This window comes from Rhinopithecus bieti, unplaced genomic scaffold, assembly GCF_001698545.2.
Source record: "Rhinopithecus bieti isolate Rb0 unplaced genomic scaffold, ASM169854v2 scaffold_61461, whole genome shotgun sequence".
NCBI lineage: Eukaryota > Metazoa > Chordata > Mammalia > Primates > Cercopithecidae > Rhinopithecus > Rhinopithecus bieti.
In genome coordinates this window covers 1295951-1308827 of record NW_016823852.1, presented here as the reverse complement: position 1 = coordinate 1308827, position 12877 = coordinate 1295951, and positions in this window count along the sequence as shown.

The window sequence follows — 12877 nt, the reverse complement described above, 5'->3', positions numbered from 1 at the left end:
CTCAAAAATAAAATAAAATAAAATAAAATAAAATAAAATAAAATAAAATAAAATAAAATAAAATAAACCTGGCTTAGTCCTAGAGTGTCAGTTCCACTGTAGTCACAGGCCTGTCCAGACTCCAGGGGAAGGCATATCGATTCCACCTCACATGGGAGAATGTCAAAGTCTCCCTGTGAGAAGAACTGTGTGGCCGGGTGCAGTGGCTCATGCCTGTAATCCCAGCACTTTGGGAGGCCAAGGCGGGCGGATCACAAGGTCAGGAGATCGAGACCATCCTGGCTAACACGATGAAACCCTATCTTTATAAAGATACAAAAAATTAGCCGGGCGTGGTGGCAGGTGCCTGTAATCCCAGCTACTCAGGAGGCTGAGGCAGGAAAATGGTGTGAACCCGGGAGGCGGAGCTTGCAGTCAGCCAAGATCTTGCCACTGCACTCCAGCCTGGGCAACGAGTGAGACTCCATCTCAAAAAAAAAAAAAAAAAGAACTGTGTGAGGGGAGATGTTGAGGCAGCCTGAAGGAGGGCTAATTATCTTCTCCCAAGACGGCAGCTGCATGACACCTGCTGAACCCTTCCTGCTTGCCACCCCCATCTCCAGTGCCCCCATATTTTGGGCACATATTCCAATATTCTCTTTTGGTGGCAGAATCATTGGTTTACGGGGTGTCTTCTGAAGGGACTCTGCACCTTGTGGGCGGGGCTGTGGCTGAGCAGCCAGCCTTTCTTCCCTGCAGGAGCCTGGATGCCTCTCTGCCCTCTCTAATCACCCAAACCCCTAGCCACTGAATCCAAGCTAGACCTCCACCCTGCAGGGACCCTGGGGCTGTTCTTCAGGAGTCTCCTACGTTTCTGTGCATGTATGATCAGCGGCACTGACTCCTTTGTTCCAGCCCATCCTCTCAAGCATGTTCGTGTAGCAAATTACCTTCAACAAAACATTGTGTAGCCCTCCTGAGTAGAATATGGGCGGGGTTTCCAGCCAGCTCCTGGGCACAGGGATCCTCTCCTGGAATGCAAGCGAGTGCGTGTGCAGGTGTCATCCAGCCCTCTTCACATTGCCCTGTGGGAACTGTGGGAACTGAGCTCAGGGACCAGCACCACAGTGCTACTGTAGACCTGTGAATAAAAATCTGTCTTGTCTCACATCCAGGCATTGGTGTCCTTTGTCAGCATCCGTGAACCAGTGGCAGGCCATCTTGTTAGCTTGCAGCTAAGGTTAAATCTCAGATCTTTCAGGCTGGGCTCAGTGGCTCAAGCCTGTAATCCCAGCACTTTGGGAGGCCATGGCGGGGAGATCACCTGAGGTCAGGAGTTCGAGACTAGCCTGGCCAACATGGCGAAGCCCCGTCTCCACTTAAAAAATACATTGGCTGGGCGTGGTGGCTCACACCTGTAATCTCAGCACTTTGGGAGGCCAAGGCGGGTGGATCACGAGGTCAGGAGATCGAGACCATCCTGGCTAACATGGCGAAACCCCATCTCTACTAAAAATACACACACAAAAAATTAGCTGGGTGTGGCGGGCGCCTGTAGTCCCAGCTACTCAGGAGGCTGAGGCAGGAGAATGGCGTGAACCCGGGAGGCGGAACTTGCAGTGAGCTGAGATTGCGCCACTGCACTCCAGCCTGGGCGACAGAGCGAGATTCCGTCTCAAAAAAAAAAAAAAAAAAAAAATTAGCCGGGCATGGTGGCGGTTGTCTATAATTCCAGCCCCTGAGGCTGAGGCAGGAGAATCGCTTGAACCGGGAGGTGGAAGTTACAGTGAGCCAAGATCGCGCCACTGCACTCCAGCCTGGGTGACAGAGCAAGATTCCATCTCAAAGAAAAAATAAATAAAAGCAAAAGAGCTGATCGGGAGACTGAAGCAGGAGAATCGCTTGAACCCGGGAGGTGGAGGTTGCACTGAGCCAAGATCGTACCATTGCACTCCAGCCTGGGGGACAAGAAAGAAACTCCACCTCAAAAAAAAAAATCCAGTCGTGGTGGCATGTACCTCTAATCGCAGCTACTTGGGAGGCTGAGGCAGGAGAATTGCTTGAACCAGGGAGGCGGAGGTTACATGAGTCAAGGTCACATCACTACACTCCAGTCTGGGCAACAGAGCAAGACTCCGTCTCAAAAAAAAAAAAAAAAAACTAGCCGGGCACAGTGGTGTGCACCTGTACTCCCAGCTACTCAGGAGGCTAAGATGGGAGAATTGCTTGAACCCAGGAGGCAGAGGTTGCAATGAGCCAAGATAGTGCCACTGCACTTCAGCCTGGGTGAGAGAGTGAGACTCTGTCTCAAAAAAAAAAAAAAAAAACCACTCACAGAGAGAACTACAATTCTCCAGAATGGCTCAGATTTAAAAGACTGATACCACCAGACATTGGGGAAGATGTGGAACAACTGGAATGCTCATAGCTCACTGATGGGAGGGTTAGATGGGCAGTCACCTAGAAGAAAGACCTGGAAGTTTCTTTCTTTCTCTTTTTTTTGGAAATAGAGTTTCTCTTCCCCAGGCTGGAGTGTGGTGGCATGATCTTGGCTCAGTGCAGTCTCCACCTTCCAGGCTCAAGCGATCCTCCCACCTCAGCTTCCAGAGTAGCTGAGACTACAGGTGCATGCCATCACACTCAGCTAATTGTTATATTTTTAGGAGAGACGGGGATTTGCCATGTTGCCCAGGCTGGAGTGCAATGGTGTGATCTCAGCTCACTGTAACCTCCGCCTCCCAGGTTCAAGCGATTATCCTGCTTCAGCCTCTCGAGTAGCTGGGATTACAGGTATGTGCGAGCACGCCCACGTAATTTTGTATTTTTAGTAGAGAAGGGGTTTCTCCATGTTGATCAGGCTGGTCTCTAACTCCCGACCTCAGATGATCCGCCGGCCTCGGCCTCCCAAAGTGCTGGGATTACAGGCGTGAGCCACCGCATCCAGTCCAGAAGTTTCTTATAGAACTAAACATATGCCTGGCTGGGCACAATGGCTCACGCCTGTAATCCCAGCACTTGGGGAGGCTGAGGCAGGCAGATCATGAAGGCAGGAGATTGAGATTGTCCTGGCTAACACAGTGAAACCCCTGTCTCCACTAAAAATACAAAAAATTACCTGGGCGTGGTTGCGCGCACCTGTAGTCCCAGCTACTCAGGAGGCTGAGGCAGGAGAATCACTTGAACCTGGGAGGTGGAAGTTGCAGTGAGCCGAGATTGCGCCACTGCACTCCAGCCTGGGCAACAGAGGGAGACTCTGTCCAAAAAAAAAAAAAAACAAGAAAACAAACATACGCCTACCTGATCACCTAGCAATTTCATTCCTAGGTTTTTTTGTTGTTGTTCTTGTTTTTTATCTTCTGAAATAGAGTCTTGCTCTGTTTCCTAGGCTGAAATGCAGTAATGCCATCTCGACTCACTGCAACCTCCACCTTCTGGGTTCAAACGATTCTCGTGCCTTAGCCTCTTGAGTAGCTGGGTTGACAGGCATGCGCCACCACGTCCAGTTAATTTTTTTTGTAGTTTTAGTAGGGACAGGGTTTTGACATGTTGTCCAGGCTGGTCTCAAATGATCTGCCCTCCTTGGCCTCCCAGAGTGCTGGGATTACAGGCGTGAGGCACTGCACATGGCCTTCCTAGGTATTTACCTAAGAGAAATGAAAATACATGTTCACCAACAGGCTTGTATAAGAAAGCTGAGACTAGCTTTACTCATATCAACCAAAATGGAAGCAGCCCAGCTTTTATCAGCAGGAGAATGGCAAAGAAATGTGTGACAATGTGGATGAATGCCAAAAACAGGAGGTGAGTGAAAGACGCTAGACACGAAAGTAGATGTTATGTGACTTCATATAAAATGCTAGAACAGGCAAAACAGGCCTACATTTGAAAAATAAAAACCAGGGCCGGGCGCCGTGGCTCACGCCTGTAATCCTAGCACTTTGGGAGGCTGAGGCGGGCNTCTGTCTCAAAAAAAAAAAAATTAAAAAAATTAAAATAAATAAATAAATAAATAAAAACTGGGCCAGGCACAGTGGCTCATGCCTGTAATCCCAGCACTTTGGGAGGTGGGCGGATCACCTGAGGTCAGGAGTTCGAGATCAACGTGGCTAATGAAACCCCATCTCTACTAAAACTACAAAAATTAGCACGGCGTGATAGTGTGTGCCTGTAAGCTTCTTGGGAGGCTAAAGCCAGAGAATTGCTTGAACCCGGGAGGTGGAGGTTGCAGTGAACTGAGATCACACCAGTTGTACTCTAGCCTGCGTGACGGAGCGAGACTCCGTCTCAAAAAACAAAACAAAACAAAACAAAACAAAACAAAACAAAACAAAACAAAAAACAACAACAACAAAAAACAGCCCAGGCATGGTAGCTCACGTCTGTAATCCCAGCACTTTGAGAGGCTGAGGCAGTAGGATTGCTTGAGGCCAGGAGTTTAAGACCAGCCTGGGCAACATAGTATATAGACCTCCTCGCTACCAAATAAATAAAAAATAAATAAACAAAAAACCCAACAGTGGTTGCCTGGGGTCAGATGGGAAAGGGGCATGAGGCAACCCTGCAATGTGATGGAAACACTCCATTTCCTGGTGGGGACTTCAGTTACACAGGTGAAAGATTTCTCACAAGTCATCATATCATTATATTTACATGTGTCAAAACCCATGGAATATCCAATACTGTGTACAATACAGAGAGTGAGTCCTCATGTAAACTCTAGACTTAGTTAATATATGAATATTGGTCCATCAGTTGTAACGAATGTACCACACTAGTGCAGGATGTTAGTGGTAGGGGAACTGGGTACAGGACATACATGGCAACTCTGTACTTTGTGCTCAAATTTTCTGTGAACCTAAAACTGCTTTAACAAAACACGATTAAAAACAAAACAGGCCAGGCGCAGTGGCTCACGCCTGTAATCCTAGCACTTTGGGAGGCCGAGGTGGGCAGATCACGAGGTCAGGAGATCAAGACCATCCTGACTAACATGGTGAAACCCTATCTCTACTAAAAATACAAAAAATTAGCCAGGCGTGGTGGCAGGCGCCTGTAGTCCCAGCTACTTGGGAGGCTGAGGCAGGAGAATGGCGTGAACCCGTGAGTCGGAGCTTGCAGTGAGCTGAGATTGCGCCACTGCACTCCAGCCTGGGCAACAGAACAAGACTCCGTCTCAAAAACAAAAACAAAAACAAAACAAAACCAGCTGGGCACGGTGGCTCATACCTGTAATCTCAGCACTTTGGGAGGCCAAGGCAGGTGGATAATTTGAGGACAGGAGTTCGAGACCAGCCTGGCCAACATGGTGAAACCCCAAAAATACAAAAATTAGCTGGGCGGTAGTGGTGCCACCTGTAATCCCAGGTTTTTTTTTTTTTTTGAGGCAGAGTCTCGCTCTGTCGCCCAGGCTGGAGTGCAGTGGCACGATCTTGGCTCACTGCAACCTCCGCCTCCCGGGTTCACGCCGTTCTCCTGCCTCAGCCTCCTGAGTAGCTGGGACTACAGGTGCCTGCCACCATGCCCAGCTAATTTTTTTGTATTTTTAGTAGAGACGGGGTTTCGCCTTGTTAGCCAGGATGGTGTCAATCTCCTGACCTCGTGATCCGCCCACCTCGGCCTCCCAAAGTGCTGGGATTACAGGCGTGAGCCACCGCACCCGGTCCCTGTAATCCCAGTTACTTGGAAGGCTGAGGCACGAGAATTGCTTGAGCCTGGGAGGTGGAGGTTGCAGTGGCTGAGATTGTGCCACTGCACTCCAGTCTGGACCACAGAGTGAGAACCTGTCTGAAAACAAAACAAAACCACTGTTTAGTCCCTGAAATAAAGGTCAATATCATGTACAACAAAACTCTTCAAATGCTGTCCTTAAGATTTATGCATTTTACCACGTGTAAATATTTCCTAAAACAAACAAGCCAATGAATATTGGATTCCATTAATGCTATGCATACTGAAGCGTTTAGGGGTGGTATGTACTGATCTTTGCAATTTACTTTGAAATGCATTAAAAATGTATTGGATGACGGCCGGGCAGCGTGGCTCAAGCTGTATCCCAGCACTTTGGGAGGCCCGAGAGGGCGGATCACGAGGTCTAGGAGATCGAGACCCATCGCTGGCTACTGGTGAAACTCCGTCTCTAAACCTAAAAAAATACAAAAATTTAGCCGGGCGAGATGGCGGGCGGCCTGTAGTCCCAGCTATTGGGAGGCTGAGGCAAGAGAATGGCGTAAACCCGGGAGGTGGAGCTTGCGTGAGCTGATGATCCGGCCCACTGCACTCCAAGCCTGGGCGGGAGAGGCGGACTCTGTTCAAAAAAAAAAAAAATGTTATTGATAGATAGAAGAATGGGGAAGGAAGAGATGTGATAAAGGAAATAAGGCTATATATATATATATATAGATACTCATTATATTTAGCATGTGTCATAAACCCATAGAATAGTCCCAAATACTGTGTACATACAGAGAGTGAGCCCTCATGTAAACTTTAGACTTAAGTTAATACCCTGAATAGTTCGGTCATCGTTTATAACGAATGTAACCACACTACGTGCATGCAGGCTGTTAGTAAATATATATATATAGGAGATTCTCAAATATATATATATATATATATATATTTGAGACAGGGTCTTGTTCTGTTGCCCAGGCTGGAGTACAGTGGCGTGATCTCGGCTCACTGTAACCTCTGTCTCTCAAGTTCAAGCAATTCTCCTGCCTCAGCCTCCCGAGTAGCTGGGACTACAGGTGTGTGCCACCACGCCCAGCTAATTATTTGTATTTTTAGTAGAGATGGGGTTTCACCATGTTGGCCAGGCTGGTCTTGAATTCCTGGCCTCAAGTGATCCACCCACTTTGGCCTCTCAAAGTGCTGGGATTACAGGCGTGAGCCACTGTGCCCAGCCCAGGCAAAATATTAATGGTAGAATCCTGGTGGTGGGTATGTGAGTGTTCACTGTACAGTTTGTTATTGGTTTTTTTTTGAGACACAGGGTCTTGCTCTGTGGCCCAGACAGGAATGCAGTGGCATGATCATAGTTCACTGTAACCTCAAACTTCTGGGCTCAAGGGAGCCTCCCATCTCAGCCTCCAGAGTAGCTGGGACTACAGGCATACACCACAAGGCCTGGTTAATTGTTTTCTCTAAATTTTGTGTACAGTTGGTGTCTCACTATGTTGCCCAGGTTGGTCTCGAACACCTGGCCTCAAGCAATCCTCTTCCCTTGGCCTCCCAAAGTACTGGGATTACAGGTGTAAGCCACTGCACCCAGTCTTCACTGTAGAGGTTTTTCACTCTTCCGTAAATGTATTTTCATAATAAAATGTTGGGAGGAAATCTCCAATATGGAATCTGTCTTCCATGGCAAATCCCTAATCGCAGGTACCACAGTCCTACTGTTTCCCTCTATCAGTGTTCTTCAAACCATTTTGAAATTATTTGGATGATACAGATGTCTTCCCTTCTCCCAATTTCTGGCATAACCTTTTGGATAACCACATAAAACATGTCCAGTCTCCATGCCACATATTGTGGGAAGTCCAGCACTTTCCTCAAGATATCTCATGATTCTTTGAGAGGAAGTGAAGTGGGGTAAATATTCTCCTTGTCACTTGGAATACTGTCGCCCTGGCACCTGGCTCAAGTCCAGAGACATAGGTGGGGCTCAGTTGGCATAGGTTGAACCCAGTGCACCCAGCCAGGCTGAGCTTGGCTGGTGATGTTTTCCTCCCTGCTGCCATTTGAACCTCAGTCCTCATCTGCAGAAATCCTGGTCCCAGGGGACCGCCCAGATGGCTTCCCTCACTGCCTGGCGCTTCCAGCTGTCTTAAAGCGTAGGCTGGCACTGGCGCAGCCTCCCTCCAGCTGTACCAGGAAACAGGACACAAATGCTGGGGGTCTGGGTCACCAGGCCATGTGAGGAAAACAGTTACCACAATCAAGGCTTGCTGAGACAGGATCTCAGGCGTGGGGGACAGTGTTGCTGAGTGGTCATGGTGGCCTGCTGGCCCTGGGAGAACCCTGGGCTGTGTTCTCTCAGGGGCCCCTGGGCTGTCCTGCAGGAGTGGAGTGTGTGTGAAAGACAGAGAGACACACTGAGGGGTGGCTTCCTGGCAGGGTGCCCACCCCACCTCTTTCCCATCTTGAGCACGCCTTTCCCGGCAGTTCTGAAGGAAGTGGTCCCTGGAGCTCTGTGCTGAGCGGCCCCAGCTCTCTTTAAAGAAGAAACACCCTGGCCGGGTGCGGTGGCTCATGCCTCTAATCCCAGCACTTTGGGAGGCCAAGGTGGGTGGATCACGACGTCAGGAGTTCAAGACCAGCCTGGCCAAGATGGTGAAAAACTGTCTCTATTAAAAATACAAAAATTAGCAAGGCATGGTGGTAGGCACCTGTGATCCCAGCTACTGGGGAGGCTAGGCAGGCGCCTGTGATCCCAGCTACTGGGAAGGCTAGGCAGGAGAATCGCTTGAACCCTGGGGGGCGGAGGTTGCAGTGAGCTGAGATTGTACCTCTGCACTCCAGCCTGGGCGACAGAGACTCCATTTCAAAAAAAAAAAAAAAAAAAAAAAAAAAGAAGAGGAAGAAGAAAGGAAAAAACACCCTGGAAATCAGAGGAATTCCATTTTTAGAATTGAAGCCTGAGACCAGAGAGGGTGTGACCTGCGGCTGAGAGCAAGGCAGGCCAGATCCCAGATTAGCCAGGTCCGGATGCCAGGCAGCTCCTCCCTGGCCCAGCACGCCCGTCCGGTGACTCCGTGACTCGTCCCTAAGCCTTGCGCTGACAAGGAGGGTGAGCGGGCTACTGGGAGGGGTCAGGGCTGTGTGGAGCCAACCAGCCTGCTCTTCCCATGGCCTGTGTTTCCTCCGCCCCTGTCCCTCTGGCCAGGTCACCCCTCCCAGCTAGAGAACAGGCACCCAACCAGAGTACAGCTGCCCAACCAGAGACAGGCTTCGGGCTGCCTCCACCCTGCCCTTCTTCTCTCCCTCTTTCCTCCCCACCCCCTTCCTCCCTCCATTCTTCAGGCATTCACAGACAGGGCTGCCCACCAGATTGCAGACCCTCAAGAACCAAAGGGAAATCCCTGCCTGCTTGTCTCTTCCAAAAAGCCACTCGCAAAGACAGACATCCACAAACATCTACAGTAAAAAGATGAATAGTGTAAAAAATAACTTCTTGTTCCACTTTCCACTTGAGACAAATGGGACTGCGTGGTTTCCTCCATGTGGGCACTGCACTTCCTTCCTGTGGCTCCTCCACCTGCTGCAGCCTTCCCACCTGCCACGTGAGTGTCCCTCTCCCTCATCTCCTGGATCCCTGAGGGACGGCTCCCCTCTGCACTTCTTCAGGCCTCTCATCTCAGTTCCTGCCGGCTGTCAGCTCACTTGTCCAGGGCACCTGGTTCTGTCAGCTCACTTGTCCAGGGCACCTGGTTCTGTCAGCTCACTTGTCCAGGGCACCTGGTCCTCAACAAATACTGAGAATGGCATGAATATGAAAAATGGTAGGCTCTATTCTTGTCTGTGATGTCCCAGGGGCCTGGCAAATGGCAGTAGGTGAGTAGTCCCCCCTGCCTATTTTTTTTTTTTTGAGACAGGGTCTCACTCTGTTGCCCCGGCTGGAGTGCAGTGGCACAGTCATAGCTCACTGCAGCCTTGACCTCCTGGGTTCAAGTGATCCTTCCACCTTAGTTCAGCCTTCTAAGTAGCTGAGACCATAAGGGTGCATCACCATGCCTGGCTGATTTTTAAATTTTTTTGTAGAGTCAGTGTCTTACTATGTTGCCCAGGCTGTCCATATCTTTTAATCCCAGGTAGCACTTTAGGAGTCCAACCTAGGAGCTGCTAACGGCTCCAAGGACTGCAGGATCTCCTGAGGATCATGGCAGAAGTCAGGGACTTAAGGGGACCCGATCTCTGTGCAAAGGAAGCCTGGAGAAGAAGCAGCCCAGCCCTCCTCTCATGCTTGCTTCAGGAGTGCCTTTGCAGCTGCGTCAGGTGCTGAGCAGGCTGTGGGGATGAGGACACCAGCCCCTCCTGTTCTCTGCTCACAGGCTGAGGAGAAGGCAGCTGTGTAAACTGACCACATAGTACACACTGGGGAAGGGACAGGCGGGTGGTCAGAGGAGGCCTTAACCCAGGCAGGTGCTGTCAGAAAAGGCTTCCCCCAGGAATGGGGGAGGGAGAACATTCTAGGCAGAATGAATACAATGTACAGGGGCGTGAGAGACCAGGGTGAACTCAGGAACAGCTAAGGGTGTTCAGGGGACAGGAGACCAGGAGGTTGGCAGCACCAGGCCCTGGGGGCCTTGTCAACCAAGCCAAGGAGTTTGAAGTTGCTGCAGAGAGCGATGTGTGGCAGCTCTGGTGGATGAATTGGCCTTTTCTCCTTTTCCCCAACACTCCAGACTCATTCCTGCCCGAGGACTCCTGCCCGCAGAGCTCTCCTGGGGATTTTTTTTTTTTTTTTAAGACAGAATCTGGCTCTATTGCCCAGGCTTGAGTGCAGTGATTTTGGCTTGAGTGCAGTGATTTTGGCTCACTGCAAATGAGCCTCCCAGGTTCAAGCGACTCTCCTGCCTCAGCCTCCAGAGTAGCTGGGACTACAGGCATGCGTCACCACGCCCGGCTAATTTGTGGTATTTTAGTAGAGATGTGGTTTCACTGTGTTGCCCAGGCTGGTCTTGAACTCTTGAGCTCAGGCAATCCACCTGCCTCGGCCTCCCGAAGTGTTGGGATCACAGGCGTGAGCCGCCTTGCTTGGCCTCTCCTGGGGCTTTGAACGCCTGTCTCCTTCCTCTCATTTGGGTCTCAGCTCACTGCCTGCCTCTGAGTTCACCCCCTGATCACCTAGCCTCTGCCTGTTCCATCATCTTTGTTCCACCTCTGCCTGTTCCATCATCTTTGTTCCACCTCTGCCTGTTCCATCTGTGCAAGATCCAGTATTTCCTTATGTGTGTATGGCCTACTTCTCCTCACTGGAATGTAAACTCTTAGAGAGCAGAGATCTTATCTATCTTGTTCACCTATGCATCCTTGGCTCTTATCATGAGGATCATGGGAGAGCAACAAATATTTGTTGAGGAAATAAAAGAACAAGGTAATAAAGCCAGAACAAAGTGGTGGCAGTGGAGATGGATTAAAGAAACACTGAGAGGCCGGGCATGGTGGCTCACACCTGTCATCTCAGCACTTTGGGAGGCCAGCTGGGAGGACTGCTTGTGGCCAGGAGTTCGAGATCAGTCTGGGCAACATAGCAAGATCTCCTCTCTGCAAAAAATTTAAAAAACATTAGCTGGGAGTGGTGGTGCACACCTACAGTCCCTAGCTACTTGGGAGGCTGAGGCAAGAGGATCTCTTGAGCCCAGGAGTTCGAGGTTACAGTGAACTATGATTGCCACTGCCTTCCAGTCAGGGTGACAAAGATACCCTAACTCAAACAAACAAAGAAATACTGAGGAAGGAGAATATTTTTCACCTGTTGCAGTAGGGCATAAGGGAGCAGTGCAGGCATCCCAGGTTTCTGGCTAGGGTTGTGGGTAAGCAGAGGGGACAGTTACTGAGCTCAGCGGCACAGAAAGAGTGAGCACTCCATGCTTGGTGGTGCCCAGCCAGTGGCTGAGCTTAGTGACATCCAAGCTGCAGTCTGGCTGAAATCACTAACCTGCAAGTGGTATGGAGAAGGTTTGTTTGATCCTGACTCGGTGCCTCTCCCCGGGCCAACCCTAACGTGTTACCTAGGAGGTCCCCCTTTGTAGCCCACCTTTGTCTTTACACATGAGATAAAAGTAACCAGACCTCCCTGGGAAAACCGGGATGCAGTTGCTTCTCTGGTGACTGCGGGGCATAACTGCAGGGTTCACACAGGGCTGCTGGTGCTCGGTGATAACATTGGAAAGGAAGGGCAGTTCACAAGATGGGGATGGGGGACTGGTCCAGGAACCCCTCCAGGTTAAACGATGCCTCCGGGCCCCGCACTTGGGACGTCTGCAGGCACTGGGAGGGCTTTTCCCAAGCCGCTGGCAGCAGCGAGTGGAGCCTCGCCCACTGAATCAGCATGCCCTCCCGGCTGGCTGCTGAGTCAGGCCTGCGGAGCCGGCGAAGCCGCAGGACTTGACCCAGGCCCGCTCCGCTGCCCTTCAGGCCGGGCTGGAGGTCGAGGCCCTGCAGCCAGAGAGATGCGCCGGTGGCTGCGTGGGGCCAGAGAGTGGATGTCTCCCACCCTCACAGCCTACACCCCGGCCCTTCCCCTTTGCCCGTCTGAGGCGCAGTTTGTGTCGAGGGGGAGCGCCTGGAAAGTCTCCTCGTACAGATACGAGGGTCTGAGGAGAAGGAGGGCGCAGGGTTAGGGGTCAGGGTCTCGACCAAAGGCTGTCGGTTTTCCTGGAGAAGGGAGAAAGGCCTGGCCGGGATCCTGTGATTCCAGAGGCTCCCGAAGGCTTCCTAGCGGGGTTTTGGGGGGACCGAAATGAGCGCACGAAGCTAGCGGGCCTCCGAGTGGGGCGGGGCGGGAGCCCAGTGGTGGCGGCTGCGGCCAGGCCTGCACCTTCCCCGGCCGCATTCCGGTAGTGCCCACAGCCCGAATGGAGGGGAAGGTGCCGAAGCGCTCGATCGTCGCGGCTGCGAGGTCGGAGAGGCCAGGGCCTGGTCGCCCACCCCGCGAGCCGCGCCCTGCCCCAAGCGCCCCGCCCCCGTCCGTGTTCCAGCCGGGAGGCCCGCGGCGTCCTGCACCGTCACCCTGTTCCCTGTGACCGCCCACCTGATACCCAAACAACTTCCTCGCCCCTCCAGTCCCCAGCTCGCCGAGCGCTTGCTGAGAGCCACCCAGCCTCAGTTTCCCCAGCCCCGGGCGGCGCGAGGGGCGATGACGTCATGCCGGCGCGCGGCATTGTGGGGCGGGGCG